The sequence below is a fragment of the Dreissena polymorpha genome, chromosome 9, assembly GCF_020536995.1.
Source record: "Dreissena polymorpha isolate Duluth1 chromosome 9, UMN_Dpol_1.0, whole genome shotgun sequence".
NCBI classification, from domain to species: domain Eukaryota; kingdom Metazoa; phylum Mollusca; class Bivalvia; order Myida; family Dreissenidae; genus Dreissena; species Dreissena polymorpha.
The window spans coordinates 41,701,583-41,720,417 of NC_068363.1; positions in this window are offsets into that span (position 1 = coordinate 41,701,583).

An 18,835-nucleotide genomic window follows, 5' to 3' on the forward strand; every position below is an offset into this window, starting at 1 on the left:
CTAGCACGTCAGGTTAGTAGCAGTTGTCTCCTCTACACAGAAGTAGGATTATGAACAAGTTTTTTTATTTAGCACATTTCAGTTCTGGTGAAACATTCAAATTTGTATTGGAACTAATACAATTTAACTCTTTTTAATAGTTTAAGAGGCGTCAATAAACTTAAATATGCCCTATGTAAAACAAGCGTATACTAAAATGTTTCATTAGGTTTCATGTGATGAAACTCTGTGTGTCCAAACTGGCTCGAGCGCCGACCCCCGCTAGCCCGAGTCTGAAGCTTGAGCGCAAAACCTTAAATGAGCCTAGGTCTGGGGAAACTGGGCTTCATGCATGTGCGTACAATGTCTTCCCTGTTTAAGCCTGTGCAGTTCGCACAAGCTAATCAGGGACGACAATCTTCGCGCATAAGGTATTTTCTTTTAAAGAAAATCCAGTCGATACGAAAAGTGTTGTCGCTGATTAGCCTGTGCGGACTGCACAGGCTTATCTGGGACGACAGAACGCGCATGCATTAAGCCCTGTTTTCTAAGAACGAGACTGAAATTGTCTCGAAAACTCTAGAAATCGGATTACCTCCCTTAGTCCAGTTTAAATTCAAAATAGGCCACATTTGTATACAATGATAAGATATACTACAATATTTAAGAGAGCTATTCATATTTATAAGCGTTCCTTGAATGTGATACTTACTGTTAAGGGAACATAAGCGTTCAATTGCGATGTATTTAAATTATTATGCGAAGAAGGAAAAAACTTGATTCAGCATACTGCAAGCTGCAAAATTTAATGTAATACTCAGCAGTTAGACCGAAAATGTTAGAAAAAGACACCGCAGGACGAGATTACATAAGTTCTCATAATAAGTATCGTATTTTAAATTTATTTTTTAATAAACTGGTTAATTGTAAGATCTTTTACCGAGCCCGATCGGTGACTTAAATGGTTTGTTCATAATGTTGTTCTACATTGTGTATAAGGGCAAAGAAAATTCATTTGTTTGCATTACCATATATAATACAATACGATTATAAGAGCGGTCCATGTTTAACTTGTGTTACTAAACACAACTGATTATCCATTTTTTAAGGAATTTTTTATTCAATGGCATACATCTCCAAAATCTATTTGTTACATATCATTCTTTCCATAGTAAACTTAATTTTGTTAATCGAAGTCCGACCTTGATCACAAAAACAAAAATAAGGACCGGCACAGAAAAGGGTCGGCCGGATAAATGGACTTTTTGTAAGGCATGGCACAGTTAGATCTCATCTTGCAACGCCATAAACAGCAGTGAACAATCAATGCTGTTATGTCGCTAATAAGTTTATCAACAGGCGGAAATTAAACAAATTAACAATATGACGGTTATTTTGGGGTTATCGGCCACCGCGACACCGCCGGGCTTATCAGTTCAGACGTGTACAGAACCATCGTAAATATAAGTTTTATTAGCGTTTGCTCGACCGCATAGTTGAAAGGTTAATGCAGAGAAATTAAGATATACTAGTTTCGGAGTATATTGACATGACATGTTGATTAGTAACGCGGTATGTTAAACATTCGAGAATAGTGTTTTGCTTCGGTGTATATGAGAAAACCAAAATGATTCAACCCATTTATGCCTAGCGTCTAGAAAAAAGCCCTTGGCAAAAAGCGTAGACCCAGATGAGACGCCGCATCATGCGGCGTCTCATCAGGGTCTGCGCTGTTTGCTGAAAGGAATTTCTGTAAGAAATATTCTCGATATAGAAATAAATATACTAGACATCCCTAATTTTGGAAATAAATTGATCCATTCTGAAGTATGGGAGAGTCCACTAGGCATAAATGGGTTAATGTAAAGAACAATTTTTAATTTGTGCTGGCATTAATTCGTGTTGTGGCTGTAATTAGTGACGATTAATTTGACATATAAGAATTATATAATGTTTCAGTTCCTCAAAGTATTGTGAGAACTAGATGATATTAAATGTAATTTATTTCGGTGCAATATATAATACAAATGTAAAAGCGTAAACATAAATGTTTTATTCGGTAAGGCAGTAACGGGTGCAAATATTTATGGTCTTCTTTTGGTCAGGAGTAACATACCATGTACTATTACACAAATAATCAACATTATGTTCTTTTAAGTGTATGCGCTTCATTTGTATGTTTTGTTATACATCTTTAATTTCTCTCCGAACGCACAACGTCATGACGTCACAATATAGACTTCATTTCACAATAGTGAACGTAACTTTTATTAACTCATTATAACCGAGACGACAAAAAGAACACAACGAATTATTATCTCATTTCTAATTCTCTATATTTCATAACTGAATATCATTAAAAAACACGTATTGATTCATATGTGTACGATATTAACCAAGCGTATTTGAATAGAAATGTTTTAAATCAATTCAATCGTTGACAAAGTTAACGTTCCGTAAATGAGTTAAACTGTTCTTAAAATGACATTTATCAAATATTTTTAACACGAGCCTTTCATTTTCTAATGGCCGTCCCGCGATAATTGTCGCCCCTTTTCGCTCTCTTTGACACGGCGGAGTGAATGTCGGCTTACGGCATATTCCATTAGGCGGGAGATTTATGTAAGAGTAGGCCGAATTAGCAATTATTAATGTAGGAGATTTTCATCTTTTAGGACCGGGTGTGAATGCAGTGAGGATAGGAATTGATTTCGTGTGAAATATATACCTATTTATCTAAGATTCGATCTTCGATTACACACCTGTAGAAAATTGCCTCAATTCGCCCCTGTCAAAAGACCGTGGCGGTGGGCCTTAATTTCCAACTATTTGTAGAATAGGAAATGACTAGTTACTGAAAAGGTATGAAAATTGAACTTGAACAATATTTAAAAAAAAAATAATATCTTTTTAATCCAATGTGTATAATTGATGTTGATTTTGTGGCGATGGTCGTTTAGTTCATGAGTCTAGTTCTAGGCGGCGTTATTAACATTTATTATAACATCATCGCACTGTCTATTACCGTTATATTGTATATTAAGTAGTTATTTAAGAAAGTTGCATAAAAACGATCATGAATAACATTGCGTCTTTTTTGAGTCCAGTTCTATACAGCATTATTACAATTTATTATAATAGCATCGCTCTGTCTATTACCGTAATATTGATATATTAAGTAGTTATTTAAGATAGTTTTATAAAAACGATCCTGAATAACATTGCGTCTTTGTTCAATTTTAAGGAAAACCCGACATTGACCGGTTGTGGCATTTCATAGTGACGCTGTCTTGATGAATCCAAGAGACTGATTATTTATTAAAGCAAACTGCTTAACCATCGAGATATAAGTCTGAAATTTCATTCTAAAAGTAGCAGACCGTTGCGTCCACTTTACCTGACACTTTTATTATGTTTTGCTATGGCCACAAGTTCTTTGTCAAAACTCTCGAGTGTTACAAGACAGTTCTCCACATCAAGTGGCCCAGGGTTGGGCAAAAACGCCGTCGATCTGTTAATTTAGTTCTGTTCATTACTTTTGCGTAACGAATGAGTAATGTCGGTTTTCGAATAATATTAGTCTTGGTACGTTACGTTATTTTTCAACATGGCGATGTTTGGCCAATTCTGGCGCCGTCTTGAGGGTGTAGTGTCGCGGACAGAATTTAATTACAACTGTCGAGACCGGCCATTCACCAGCACTGAGCGGCAGTCATTTATTTCCCTTTTTCTATTTACGTTATAAATGAACTCTTGACAAATCACCAGTCTTTTTGAAACTTCTTTATCCAGTTCCAAACGGAAGTGATGTCAATAAAACCATCAGCCATATATCAGCGGCAACAATGACGATGCGCGAGCGTTACATCATTTTCACTTTAAATTTCAACTCCATTTTTGCACACTAAAACGACAAAGCCATTTCTCTATTTCTGCAAGGTGACTGCGTGTCTGAAAGTTGGGCGTGGACACAGCGGGGCTATTATCCAGTAACATCCGCGTTTTTGAGCCAAAAGAAATATATTTGCCCCAAAGAGGAACAGTAAACCGGCCGTTGGTTTTCGCTAATGTGCGGATACGTTTCAAATGAGCAATTACACTCCGGGAAGCTGATAGGTGCAAGGTCGAAGGATTGCAAATATTTATGGTGAATGTGCTGCTAACTACCAGGTTTGGACAATAGTGGGCATTTAAAACACTCTTGTGACGGACCTTTCGAAAATCAGATCGCTTGTGACAACGCCTTGTTAAATAAAAATAATTATGTATTACACAACATTTCGATAATGGCGAATATTTGAGAATTTCGCAAGAGGTTAGCTGCCACAATCCGTTAATATACAAACATTCACACAACTGCTTTATAAAAATTATGTGAAAACCAAGCATGTATAAAAACAAAGTGAAACTTTAACCTATTTATGTCTAGTGGACTCTCCCATCCTTCTAAATTGGATCAATTTATTTCCAAAATTAGGGATGTCTAGTATTTTTATTTCTATATTGAGAATATTTCTTACAGAAATTTCTCTATGCAAACAACGCAGACCCAGATGAGACGCCGCATCATGCGGCGTCTCATCTGGGTCTACGCTGTTTGCAAAGGCATTTTTTTTCTAGACGCTAGGCATAAATGGGTGAACAGGAAAGAAACCGTATTTAGTAGGTAGTTCTTTATTAGACCAAGGGACCGATTGTCAAACAGTGTGATACAGACTGAATCTTAGGTCCCGCAATGTAACATATTACATAAGTGTACCGGTTTGGTAATGCATTTGGTCCTTGCAAATAACATACATCGTGTGTAGACGGGAGTACTTGGCGGGTCATGTTCGTATATTGTCCGCAGTGTAAATACCGTAGAAACCAAAAGTAAATTGAGTTCGCATGACTGGGCATAATAGTCGACGGCTAGATATTTCACGGGAATGTAACATATCTTTACAAAAACCACCATCATAATCGTGTGACATTCAATCGAAAATATGCTTAAATTAGTCTCATTTCAGAAAGCGAAAATGCCAGTTTGGCACAGAAGGTTACTGACTGTTTAACACCCAATTATGCACGTCAATGTTCGTGCAATCTTGTTTGATTTACGGTCTGTTTATGTCATTCACAAAATCTGTCTTGGGTTTCCGTCACCTGTACATATCCCAATATTGTACCATCTGTAAGGTAATTGCTGTAATTGGAATGGTCGTTCAGTGCGTTTAATAACATGCTTAAATTTGACAGATACGAAAAAATAGTAACATTTTTGTTTTCACATAATCTGGTCATAAACCATGAGAACTCATTTATTAATCTCCCAGCAGAGTTGTCGTTCCAGGCTCTCACATACGTAAATTCACTGTAACCTTGGTGCAATACAATTCTTACTAATAAATTTAAAACCAAGTTTGCAGTATTAAATGCCGCCATCCACCCTGTTTCCCCGCCCAGGAATATCCGGGAGAAAGTAAGTGATTATACTTTGTTGTCCATACAAGAGTCCTAGATTAACGTACTTTGTCAACAAAACCCGACTTTTTTTAAAGTAATTCAAACGATGATTTTTTATATCATGTTGGTTTTTGGCCACGTTTACAGTCAATCAACAGTGAAAATAGTAGAACCTTCCAAAGAATTTTTGGAGCAACGGATATAACGCTATATTACGTTTTTAATTATCAATAACCTGTGGTATGTTCTTATTGGTGTCCGGCTTTTGATTTGTAAATTGATTATGTTCAATAAAAATAATCACATGTTCGCTAATTAAAAATTTGACTAGACATGGACAGATGTATGATAACTAAATTGTACTGTATCGCTGTAAATTGTGTATATTAAATAACAATAATTACATGAACGCTATTTTAAAATTTTACTAAACGAGAATAAATGTATAATAATATTTTACCGTTTCGTCATATCCTAATACTACTTGCAAAAACACTTACACAGGTACACAGTTGTTGCCGATGACCATTCTTATTCCTACCTTTTCTTATCTATAACCTTGACACAATTCGTAGTCATCTAAATGCGAAGTCCAGCATCACTAGGACCATTTAAAGAGCACAGGATCTTCAAGATCTTCAAACATGCTTGCCACATCCAAAGTTAAAGTTACATTGCGATTGGTTAATGCAAAGTACTAAAAGTTACGAATGAGCGAACATGAACCTTAATATAAATTTAATACGTACAAAAGGGCCTTCATTCTGCTAATTTCCAGGCCAGAGTCGTGGCCATATATTTAATAAAAACTGAGATACCTACTGATATTTAATTGCATTTCTGTTATGAATTAAAAAAAACTATTAAGCTGATACAGGCAAAGGTTAATCTGATTTTTTTAAAGTATATGTTCATAAATTATTATAAATTTCAGATCTAAATTATGGAACTTGGTCAGCGACCTCACACAATGACCCAGTACACACGCATGAAGTTTTAATGGAATATCTGCAGAAGAAGCAGTGCTATGGGCTTCATACGGATTTACCACTTACTACGTATTTGGAAGCATGTGTGGTCCCTTAGAAAGTTAAATTTAATAAAAGACCTTTCTTACTAGTAAATTTCAAGTTTGAAAGGTTTCATTTCAAACCCTTAGATACTTAGAGGTACTCGCAGGCTGTTCTGGTGTTATGCTGGTTGCAGAAGCCATTTTCACTTCGCTTCTTATGGGGGAAAGCGTTAATCAGAGTATTACGCAGACGCCGACAAATTGTCGCGTAGTATTGCGCGAACTCTTCGATGAAATGTCGAGCTTGAAATTGAAAAGTCTTACCGCCAGACCAATGACTTGATATTACGAGACACTTTTATAACTCCGAACGTTGCAAGACGTTGATGCGACATTTGAATCATGTTTTTACTAGATTTAAGTTAACCCATTTATACCTAGCGTCTAGTAAAAAGGCCAGGGCAAACAGCGTAGACCCAGATGAGACGCCGCATGATGCGGCGTCTCATCAGGGTATGCGCTGTTTGCTTAAATGAATTTCTGTAAGAAAAATTGTAAATATAGAAATAACTATACTAGACATCCCTTATTTTGGAAATAAATTGATCCAATTTAGAAGGATGGGAGAGTCCACTAGGCATAAATGGGTTAAATATTATCTGATTGCAGTCGTGTTGGGATCATCACAGTTACGTAGAGACCGGTGCCATGAATCATACTGAGCTGTAGTGGTCTAAACGCCCCATCGACCTTCTGCGATTTATTTCAGAAAAGTCGTCGTCATCGGCGTTCTCGCAAGTGTCGCATGCCTTCAACGTCGTCTTTCGAAATCATTTTGCTAGTTCTATACCTTTGTCCGATATGTTGGTATGGTCAAAAATGTATACAGCTGTAACAATGTTGTTGTTTTTTTAATGAAATATGTAAGACGTTAAATCATTCTTCTATCGTATTATATGACCCAGTTGATACCGTGATATTTTTGGTTTTATTTCACAGCTTTCTTTATGTAAATCAATATGTACAGAAATTTGAAAGAAGCAACTCGGCAACCGCTAAACAAGAAGTGATTTAGGTATTAATTCGAAGCTGTAGTTACAACAATAGTTCGTTGCTGGTTGTTGTTGTCCTATGTTAAGAAGGTGATAACGCGTATATTTTTTAAAGAAGTTGTTTGTTAGAGTTTAAAAGAAGTAAAAGTGGATGACGGCCCTCGTTGTGGTCACGGTATGATGGTGGTCAAAGAAGAGGTTACGTTTGATTGAAAATATGAAGTTAAGCTTTTTTGTCACGATCGAGTGTGATAAGAATACAATACAGCATTTTTTTATTGACTTATGAATGCAGCTCTTCTCGTTTAAATCACATTTTTCATGTTTGTTTTGCGTTAATTATGTTATTTCTCGCCGCATCTTAACATTCAAGGTGACGGCAAACGCGTGCGTCAACCGTGTTAATTTTGACAAATTGACAAGTACGAATTCCAGTGGCGCAGATAATGTAACGCATTGCAAAAGAAACCGGGTACGGGTAGATCTGCACCAATTCCTGCAGAGCGTTATCGGCTGCTACATCTGACGTAAAGACGCTCTGACATCGGGCGATGACAAGGTTCTATGCATGTCGACCACGTGATGGATGACGTATTAGTGTCAGCGAAGATGCACAGGAACTACATCTGAGCGTTCGTCGTGGTTACATGCCTCACGCGAGAGACTCGCGCTTAAAAAGCGAGCAATGTCGTATAGGTTTTTCTTTCACTTCAGTATCACTGGTAACGAACAAAAAAAGCTTACAATTTATGAACGGAATGTCTACATGTATATATGTACATCTAACTGTATTGAAACAAAGTGTATCCTCTTTTCGGGCGGCTTGTGAAGCAGATGCAGTTTACCGTCGGGTACAAAACCATGAAGTTTGGGTTGCATTAAATGAAACGCATTCATATATTCGTCTACTACCTTTTGCATTTTTTTACATTTTGATGTATATCTATTATCCCTGTATTTATGCATTGAAATATATAATACATGTTCTTCCAGTAAACGCATAGACAGTTCTGTGATCGTTAATGTTTGTGAACACTGACTCTTTGTATGCTTTAGTTCTGACGTTTGCTTCTACAATGGAAATGAGTGTCGAAGTGTTCCCGACAACCAAAGCAACATATACAACGCGTGATATACCAGTCGCAAGCTTCATGCATGCCTATATTACATACACTAGGTCGTTTGAAAGCCAGAGGACGATCAGGGTTCTTGACAAAGACCCAAACTGGCGCGGCTGTCCTCCTTTATAAAACGCCTCTGACGTGGCCGTGTGGACGTTTGGATTAACGTGACAGGGTTGTTTATGCCCAGTGATTATTGACTGGTAACATGTGTACACCCTATTCATATTTTGTTCAATATAGATTTACCAAAGTGACAACCGTTAAAAGATCAACAACAAATAGCTTCTACTGATCGTACAACATCAACGACTTTTATCACCACAAGAATTGCAAACAATACCATCCCTGTTGAGGATTACCCCACGATCTGCAACATGGCGAGCTCTGTTCTGTGTTTGGTGTAATTTAATTAATATATATAAACAAAAACAAATATGACTGCAACATATGTTATTTTTCAAACGTGATAAAATGACTATAATAATGAGCATCGTGCACTCGGTATTAACGTATCTAAAACAACTTTTGTTGTCGCAAAATAAGTACCAATAATGTCATTTACAGAGGCGCCCTACCAATCAGCATAATAAACATTTTCATAAATTTGCACAACTTATCTTTCACCACATTAGTCAAGCAAATATTTTCGCAAATTATCGAGTTACGTATATCTCGTGCTATCTTTATTAAACCTTATTAAACCTTCTATTTAATGAAGTAACCCTGCTTATCAGTGAATCGAAACGGCCATTGTCCTCAGTCAGTGCTTTAACCTTAATATAAGTGTTAATACTGCATGCAATCAAACATACGATTATTAGTGGGCTACACAGGGGTAGTGTTTATATTGTTGAAAATTACTGCAGTCAAACTTGGTACATCTTTGGAGTACCGGTAATTCTACAAATACTTGAGTTTGTGATATAGGACTGCAGTCAAACTTGGTACATCTTTGGAGTACCGGTAGTTCTACAAATACTTGAGTTTGTGATATAGGACTGCAGTCAAACTTGGTACATCTTTGGAGTACCGGTAGTTCTACAAATACTTGAGTTTGTGATATAGGACTGCAGTCAAACTTGGTACATCTTTGGAGTACCGGTAATTCTACAAATACTTGAGTTTGTGATGTAGGACTGCAGTCAAACTTGGTACATCTTTGGAGTACCGGTAGTTCTACAAATACTTGAGTTTGTGATATAGGACTGCAGTCAAACTTGGTACATCTTTGGGGTACCAGTAGTTCTACAAATACTTGAGTTTGTGATATAGGACTGCAGTCAAACTTGGTACATCTTTGGAGTACCAGTAGTTCTACAAATACTTGAGTTTGTGATATAGGACTGCAGTCAAACTTGGTACATCTTTGGAGTACCGGTAGTTCTACAAATACTTGAGTTTGTGATATAGGACTGCAGTCAAACTTGGTACATCTTTGGAGTACCGGTAGTTCTACAAATACTTGAGTTTGTGATATAGGACTGCAGTCAAACTTGGTACATCTTTGGGGTACCAGTAGTTCTACAAATACTTGAGTTTGTGATATAGGACTGCAGTCAAACTTGGTACATCTTTGGAGTACCGGTAGTTCTACAAATACTTGAGTTTGTGATATAGGACTGCAGTCAAACTTGGTACATCTTTGGAGTACCGGTAGTTCTACAAATACTTGAGTTTGTGATATAGGACTGCAGTCAAACTTGGTACATCTTTGCAGTACCGGTAGTTCTACAAATACTTGAGTTTGTGATATAGGACTGCAGTCAAACTTGGTACATCTTTGCAGTACCAGTAGTTCTACAAATACTTGAGTTTGTGATATAGGACTGCAGTCAAACTTGGTACATCTTTGGAGTACCAGTAGTTCTACAAATACTTGAGTTTGTGATATAGGACTGCAGTCAAACTTGGTACATCTTTGCAGTACCGGTAGTTCTACAAATACTTGAGTTTGTGATATAGGACTGCAGTCAAACTTGGTACATCTTTGGAGTACCAGTAGTTCTACAAATACTTGAGTTTGTGATATAGGACTGCAGTCAAACTTGGTACATCTTTGGGGTACCAGAAGTTCTACAAATACTTGAGTTTGTGATATAGGACTGCAGTCAAACTTGGTACATCTTTGGAGTACCGGTAGTTCTACAAATACTTGAGTTTGTGATATAGGACTGCAGTCAAACTTGGTACATCTTTGCAGTACCGGTAGTTCTACAAATACTTGAGTTTGTGATATAGGACTGCAGTCAAACTTGGTACATCTTTGGGGTACCAGTAGTTCTACAAATACTTGAGTTTGTGATATAGGACTGCAGTCAAACTTGGTACATCTTTGGAGTACCGGTAGTTCTACAAATACTTGAGTTTGTGATATAGGACTGCAGTCAAACTTGGTACATCTTTGGAGTACCAGTAGTTCTACAAATACTTGAGTTTGTGATATAGGACTGCAGTCAAACTTGGTACATCTTTGGGGTACCAGTAGTTCTACAAATACTTGGGTTTGTGATATAGGACTGCAGTCAAACTTGGTACATCTTTGGGGTACCGGTAGTTCTACAAATACTTGAGTTTGTGATATAGGACTGCAGTCAAACTTGGTACATCTTTGGAGACCCGGTAATTCTACAAATACTTGAGTTTGTGATATAGGACTGCAGTCAAACTTGGTACATCTTTGGGGTACCAGTAGTTCTACAAATACTTGAGTTTGTGATATAGGACTGCAGTCAAACTTGGTACATCTTTGGAGTACCAGTAGTTCTACAAATACTTGAGTTTGTGATATAGGACTGCAGTCAAACTTGGTACATCTTTGGAGTACCGGTAATTCTACAAATACTTGAGTTTGTGATATAGGACTGCAGTCAAACTTGGTACATCTTTGGAGTACCGGTAGTTCTACAAATACTTGAGTTTGTGATATAGGACTGCAGTCAAACTTGGTACATCTTTGGAGTACCGGTAGTTCTACAAATACTTGAGTTTGTGATATAGGACTGCAGTCAAACTTGGTACATCTTTGGAGTACCGGTAGTTCTACAAATACTTGAGTTTGTGATATAGGACTGCAGTCAAACTTGGTACATCTTTGGAGTACCGGTAGTTCTACAAATACTTGAGTTTGTGATATAGGACTGCAGTCAAACTTGGTACATCTTTGGGGTACCAGTAGTTCTACAAATACTTGAGTTTGTGATATAGGACTGCAGTCAAACTTGGTACATCTTTGGAGTACCGGTAATTCTACAAATACTTGAGTTTGTGATATAGGACTGCAGTCAAACTTGGTACATCTTTGGAGTACCGGTAGTTCTACAAATACTTGAGTTTGTGATATAGGACTGCAGTCAAACTTGGTACATCTTTGGGGTACCAGTAGTTCTACAAATACTTGAGTTTGTGATATAGGACTGCAGTCAAACTTGGTACATCTTTGGAGTACCAGTAGTTCTACAAATACTTGAGTTTGTGATATAGGACTGCAGTCAAACTTGGTACATCTTTGGAGTACCGGTAGTTCTACAAATACTTGAGTTTGTGATATAGGACTGCAGTCAAACTTGGTACATCTTTGGAGTACCAGTAGTTCTACAAATACTTGAGTTTGTGATATAGGACTGCAGTCAAACTTGGTACATCTTTGGAGTACCGGTAATTCTACAAATACTTGAGTTTGTGATATAGGACTGCAGTCAAACTTGGTACATCTTTGGGGTACCAGTAGTTCTACAAATACTTGAGTTTGTGATATAGGACTGCAGTCAAACTTGGTACATCTTTGGAGTACCAGTAGTTCTACAAATACTTGAGTTTGTGATATAGGACTGCAGTCAAACTTGGTACATCTTTGGAGAACCGGTAGTTCTACAAATACTTGAGTTTGTGATATAGGACTGCAGTCAAACTTGGTACATCTTTGGAGTACCGGTAGTTCTACAAATACTTGAGTTTGTGATATAGGACTGCAGTCAAACTTGGTACATCTTTGGAGTACCGGTAATTCTACAAATACTTGAGTTTGTGATATAGGACTGCAGTCAAACTTGGTACATCTTTGGAGTACCGGTAGTTCTACAAATACTTGAGTTTGTGATATAGGACTGCAGTCAAACTTGGTACATCTTTGGAGTACCAGTAGTTCTACAAATACTTGAGTTTGTGATATAGGACTGCAGTCAAACTTGGTACATCTTTGGAGTACCGGTAATTCTACAAATACTTGAGTTTGTGATATAGGACTGCAGTCAAACTTGGTACATCTTTGGAGTACCGGTAGTTCTACAAATACTTGAGTTTGTGATATAGGACTGCAGTCAAACTTGGTACATCTTTGGGGTACCGGTAGTTCTACAAATACTTGAGTTTGTGATATAGGACTGCAGTCAAACTTGGTACATCTTTGGAGTACCGGTAGTTCTACAAATACTTGAGTTTGTGATATAGGACTGCAGTAAAACTTGGTACATCTTTGCAGTACCGGTAGTTCTACAAATACTTGAGTTTGTGATATAGGACTGCAGTCAAACTTGGTACATCTTTGGAGTACCGGTAATTCTACAAATACTTGAGTTTGTGATATAGGACTGCAGTCAAACTTGGTACATCTTTGGAGTACCGGTAATTCTACAAATACTTGAGTTTGTGATATAGGACTGCAGTCAAACTTGGTACATCTTTGGAGTACCAGTAGTTCTACAAATACTTGAGTTTGTGATATAGGACTGCAGTCAAACTTGGTACATCTTTGGAGTACCAGTAGTTCTACAAATACTTGAGTTTGTGATATAGGACTGCAGTCAAACTTGGTACATCTTTGGAGTACCGGTAGTTCTACAAATACTTGAGTTTGTGATATAGGACTGCAGTCAAACTTGGTACATCTTTGGAGTACCGGTAGTTCTACAAATACTTGAGTTTGTGATATAGGACTGCAGTCAAACTTGGTACATCTTTGGAGTACCGGTAGTTCTACAAATACTTGAGTTTGTGATATAGGACTGCAGTCAAACTTGGTACATCTTTGCAGTACCGGTAGTTCTACAAATACTTGAGTTTGTGATATAGGACTGCAGTCAAACTTGGTACATCTTTGCAGTACCGGTAGTTCTACAAATACTTGAGTTTGTGATATAGGACTGCAGTCAAACTTGGTACATCTTTGGAGTACCGGTAGTTCTACAAATACTTGAGTTTGTGATATAGGACTGCAGTCAAACTTGGTACATCTTTGGGGTACCAGTAGTTCTACAAATACTTGAGTTTGTGATATAGGACTGCAGTCAAACTTGGTACATCTTTGGAGTACCGGTAGTTCTACAAATACTTGAGTTTGTGATATAGGACTGCAGTCAAACTTGGTACATCTTTGCAGTACCGGTAGTTCTACAAATACTTGAGTTTGTGATATAGGACTGCAGTCAAACTTGGTACATCTTTGGAGTACCGGTAGTTCTACAAATACTTGAGTTTGTGATATAGTACTGCAGTCAAACTTGGTACATCTTTGGAGTACCAGTAGTTCTACAAATACTTGAGTTTGTGATATAGGACTGCAGTCAAACTTGGTACATCTTTGGAGTACCGGTAGTTCTACAAATACTTGAGTTTGTGATATAGGACAATCGACGGGCAGTACAACAACCTTAATTTATTGAAGAACTATGAACGCATAAAGGTGTATCAAAATAGCGAAATTTCCATTCTCGCACATACCCCCCCCCGGACCCCCATCACATGACCCACAGGTCCCTTCGATAGTTGGTTTAAGTTGTTACATGTTTGGGCTAATCTTTTATGACACTTTTGACAGGAAAATACCATTCGTTTTTGTTGATTATATATTCAAATATGAACGGGGCTTGTTTGCAACTAGTATTTTCTGGTCAAGATCATCATAGAGTATGGGTCAAAACATTTATCAAATTAAACAAATCATCCTGAGTTATAAGGGGCTTGGTCGGTGGGGTGGTGTCGCGAGGGGGAGTCATCTTTTCGATTTTTATATGGTACTGCTGCGTGTGATTTTGATGTGATTTGCACTTTGCCTCAAATACGATGTTCAAACACGCAAAGTTTTCTCTATCCAGCACTCTCTAACTTAACAAACTAATTTCTAAGTATGTACTCCCCATCTGTATGCATTAAACTGTGCTACGTAAGTTCTCTAAACTTTGTTTACAACTCAATGCACGGAGGTCAGTAAATCTCAAGCTAGTGTCAGTAGTTTGCATTCAATACAAAACAATCTGAAAAGTATTAAGTAACAGTGTTCATAATATGTTTGCGCCAAAGTACATTGTGAAAGGTAATTCTTAAGCTGGTTTAACTAATATGTATACAGCACAATGAATAGTGCATATTAAGTCCGAAAGATAGTTATCCGAATATTCACACACTCTGTGAAATAAATCGTGCAAAGGTTTTTTTTATGAGCTTTGCTGCGTAATTGTATACAGGACAATAGGTTGTGCAAAGTAATTAATACACTATTTCTCCTTCTATGCATGCACTAGAAAACATACCAAAACAGTGTGCGAACCGTGCATGCATATAACAGCATGTTCTTCTAATTTCAACAAGACGTTGTATGTCTTGGAACGACCGAGAACTCTATCATAGACTGACGGTATCAACGGACTTTGACAGTTAAATATATGTCCGGTCAATTAATACATAGCTTACACCTCTGTGGGTGCCATTTTGCCGAGGACAAACCCAGGTTCAACTGTTGACAACTTGTGCGAGCGTTGAAATACTCCTACAAAATTTACATGTCATAATACTCGCAAAACAAAGGACATAAAATACTCGATGATAAACGGGCATAAAAGAAATATCATTTAATTTTGATCCGTCGATAATACGACGACCAGTTGAAATTTTAACACAATTCACTCAATCAAGCACTGCGATTAATTCTATTGTATGCCAAGGTGGCAACTTTGCGATATCATCAGTATTTCAAATCCAAAGTCCCGAGAACGATGACTAATTCGCCAAGGCCTTCAACGATTACTCTATCAAAAGACGATTTAAATAGTATGCCTCATAAAATGACTTTTTCTATAGTGCATTTAGTGTCATTATACTTTTATGAACATAACAGAACATACCTTTATTACGACATAGAACATCGCCTGTGTTAGCCATGTTATATTATTCATATCAAAAAGTCATGTAACAAGAAATTGTTAGCAAACTATTCACTTTCAATGGCTAATGTAAAGTATGTTCTTTTGTGGACTATTGAACAACAAAAAAATGTGCTGTTTAAAAAACTCTTGTTAGCTTTTAGTCAAACAGATACCTCAAAAAGTACATGTAGTTAAAACATTTAGTATATGAAGAGTTCTTACTTAAGATAAGAGTACAAATAATACAAGAGAATGGTGTGGTTTGTTGAACGTAGTAACAAACGTACTATTTTTTCTCATTCTACCTTGTAACAATGGTGCTTGATTACCGTACGATTTCTTCATCCTTCGATTTTGATTAGTACTCGTCATTTCTATTCGATTCGCTAAAAGTATAATCGTGAGATTACATTCTTTGAAATTTATCATCGGCACTGTCAAGGCTATCTTTTGCGGCACGGCTTTAAGTTCACACAATATTTATCTTATATGTATTCTTTAACAAATCGGATCCGATCAAAGAGCAATAAATTTAATCGATCAACAAGAGGTTAATTGATTTAATTTTCAAAAGTAAAGAAAGCTCATTATGAGTCAAGACGGTTTGAGGCATTTTCGATTATGGCGAGGATGACGATATCGATCTCCTACATATTTATTACATCCCTTATCAAAATAAGACCGAAAAAGCTGGTTTTAATTACATTATCATTAAAGATCTCCTAATCGACGACAACGTGATTATTTATTTAGTGAGACAAACAAAGAAGTTATATTATAAACTGGCAGTAGGACAAAATAATAAAATGCAAAATGTTCATTGCTTTGTATATACTCGTGTTTATCAACAAAAGCTATGATGACTAGTGCAAAAGACACGATGAATGACAAAAAACAACAGATGTTAAATCATCATAGTAAGTACGGCTATTTAAGAAAGAGGGAGGGAAATACAATAGACAATTTAATAATTGTTTTAATAGCCATTCGTCATTAGCGTTTTGTAAGACGCCCGGCAATAGCATGTTATTTCTTGAGCCTGTTCAGTCAATAGCCAGCACTTAAAGTTACAGTTACTTCTGACTCATGGAGTTGTGGCATTGCTGAATGCAAACTCGGACGGATAACTTTTCAACAACTCCTCAACACGAACAATACCACGTGTGTGTGTCGGCACTTGGTTGATGCGATAGATCGAAGATAAATTAATTAGCGGGTTAAATGTTCTCTTCTGTAAGAATAGCTCTGTTTCAAAGACCGCAAAATGCACGGACCTGAGTCATCTGACAGAAGTGTGACAATTTCGTACAAAAATCTGTTCTCTAAACCTGTAATTATCTTTTGGAGCTTAACAAATCGGTGATTTTATCTGTCAAAACAATTGCCGATAACATTGAATCGCATAACCCGAGATCGGGGCGATAACTCTCGCAACAAAGTGTTTATTAAAACAAACAAAAAACGTGTTCGGTCAAAAAACTCATCTTATATATTTATCACTATGTTATTTTCACTTTAAACTTTTATAAATACATTGTCCGCCTTTAAGCCTCACTGAAACCACATTGGTGGTTTGTATTATTCAAACTGTGGTCGAGAAAGTGGTTGAATGACTTGTATCACGAAGGGTTGAATCGTAATCTGATTGAAAATAACAACATATACGTTACGTGTGGATTTTAAGTTAATGCAACGCGGTTGCGGTGTGACATAGATGCAATCAACAAAGAAATCAAGGAAATAAACGACTTTTCTAAACCCCATTTAAAAATAAATGTTATACTGCCGATGGATTTAATGTGTTCTCGCTTGCACTTTTTCGTTTCTTCCTCAGCCGTTTTCGAGACATACTGCTCGTTTAAATGAACAAAAACTGTTACTTTCTTTACTTAACACAAAATGTTTTACGAAGTGAGTGCATTTGACACTAAACCCTCAGTTTGTAACATTTATTTTACCTCAAACTGAACTTCTGAATTACATTTTCATACATCATTATATTATAACCAGAATCGATCAGAGCTTTGTAGCTGAGCTCAACCCAATCATGTAGCCACTTGTTAGTTTGGATTTTTTTACATTACGACAGATCCATTAACCCTTTTATGCATAGCGTCTAGAAAAAAGGAGGCCTTGGCAAAAAGCGTAGACCCAGATGAAACGCCGCATGATGCGGCGTCTCATCAGGGTCTGCGCTGTTTGCTTAAAGGAACTTTTGTAAGAAATATTCTACATATAGAAATAAATATACTACACATCCCTAATTTTGGAAATAAATTGGTCCAGTATAGAAGGATGGGAGAGTCCACTAGGCATAAATGGGTTAAAATACATACGCTCAACATCAATCCACATTTCCCATACTAAGGCCTTTAAAAAATAAAAGGCCGAGTCATAAATGTCATCAACTAGTGAATTAAAACATACAGGCCTGTTTCCCCCACCACCACCCATCCTCCCGCCCACCCCACCTCATCCAAATTCACCACGACGCCCAGGTAGTGAGTCTAACGCCCTGTGTGGCGCTGCGTAGCGGACCGGCGCGCACTAACCTAATATCTATTAATTTGTTCCGCTGCATTAATTCTGCGAGCTCCCTCATTACGACATGTTGTTTGGAAGTGCCAGCTTATGGAGCCTCTTCACCAGCCCTGGTTTTCGTCAGACTTGCAGTGTTCAGCTAACATTGTGAATAAGTAACTGCATAGTAACAGTTGCGGTCTGGCATCGCCTTTGTCGATCTTTTGGTGTGTGTTTCGTTTGCCCTTGCGAGTTTATTTATTGACATTGATTTATAGTGAAATGTGTACACGAGCGGCAATTTATTCAACCGCTTTCTTTTTTAAAAAAACGTAATGATTCCGGTTAGCTATTTGCAATAACAAATATTCGCCGCTCTTGACAGTTCGGTTAATTTATTGCGACATCATCAACATGTTTACACGCATTTAGTTAAATGGTCACAAGGGCTTTAGAACTATGTTTTCAATATTTAGTTTCTCGTGTTTTTAAATATTGCCGCAATATTTGACTTTACATGCATAGTGCCATCTGTTTGCTCCATAAACTTAAAACGCAAGTATTTAA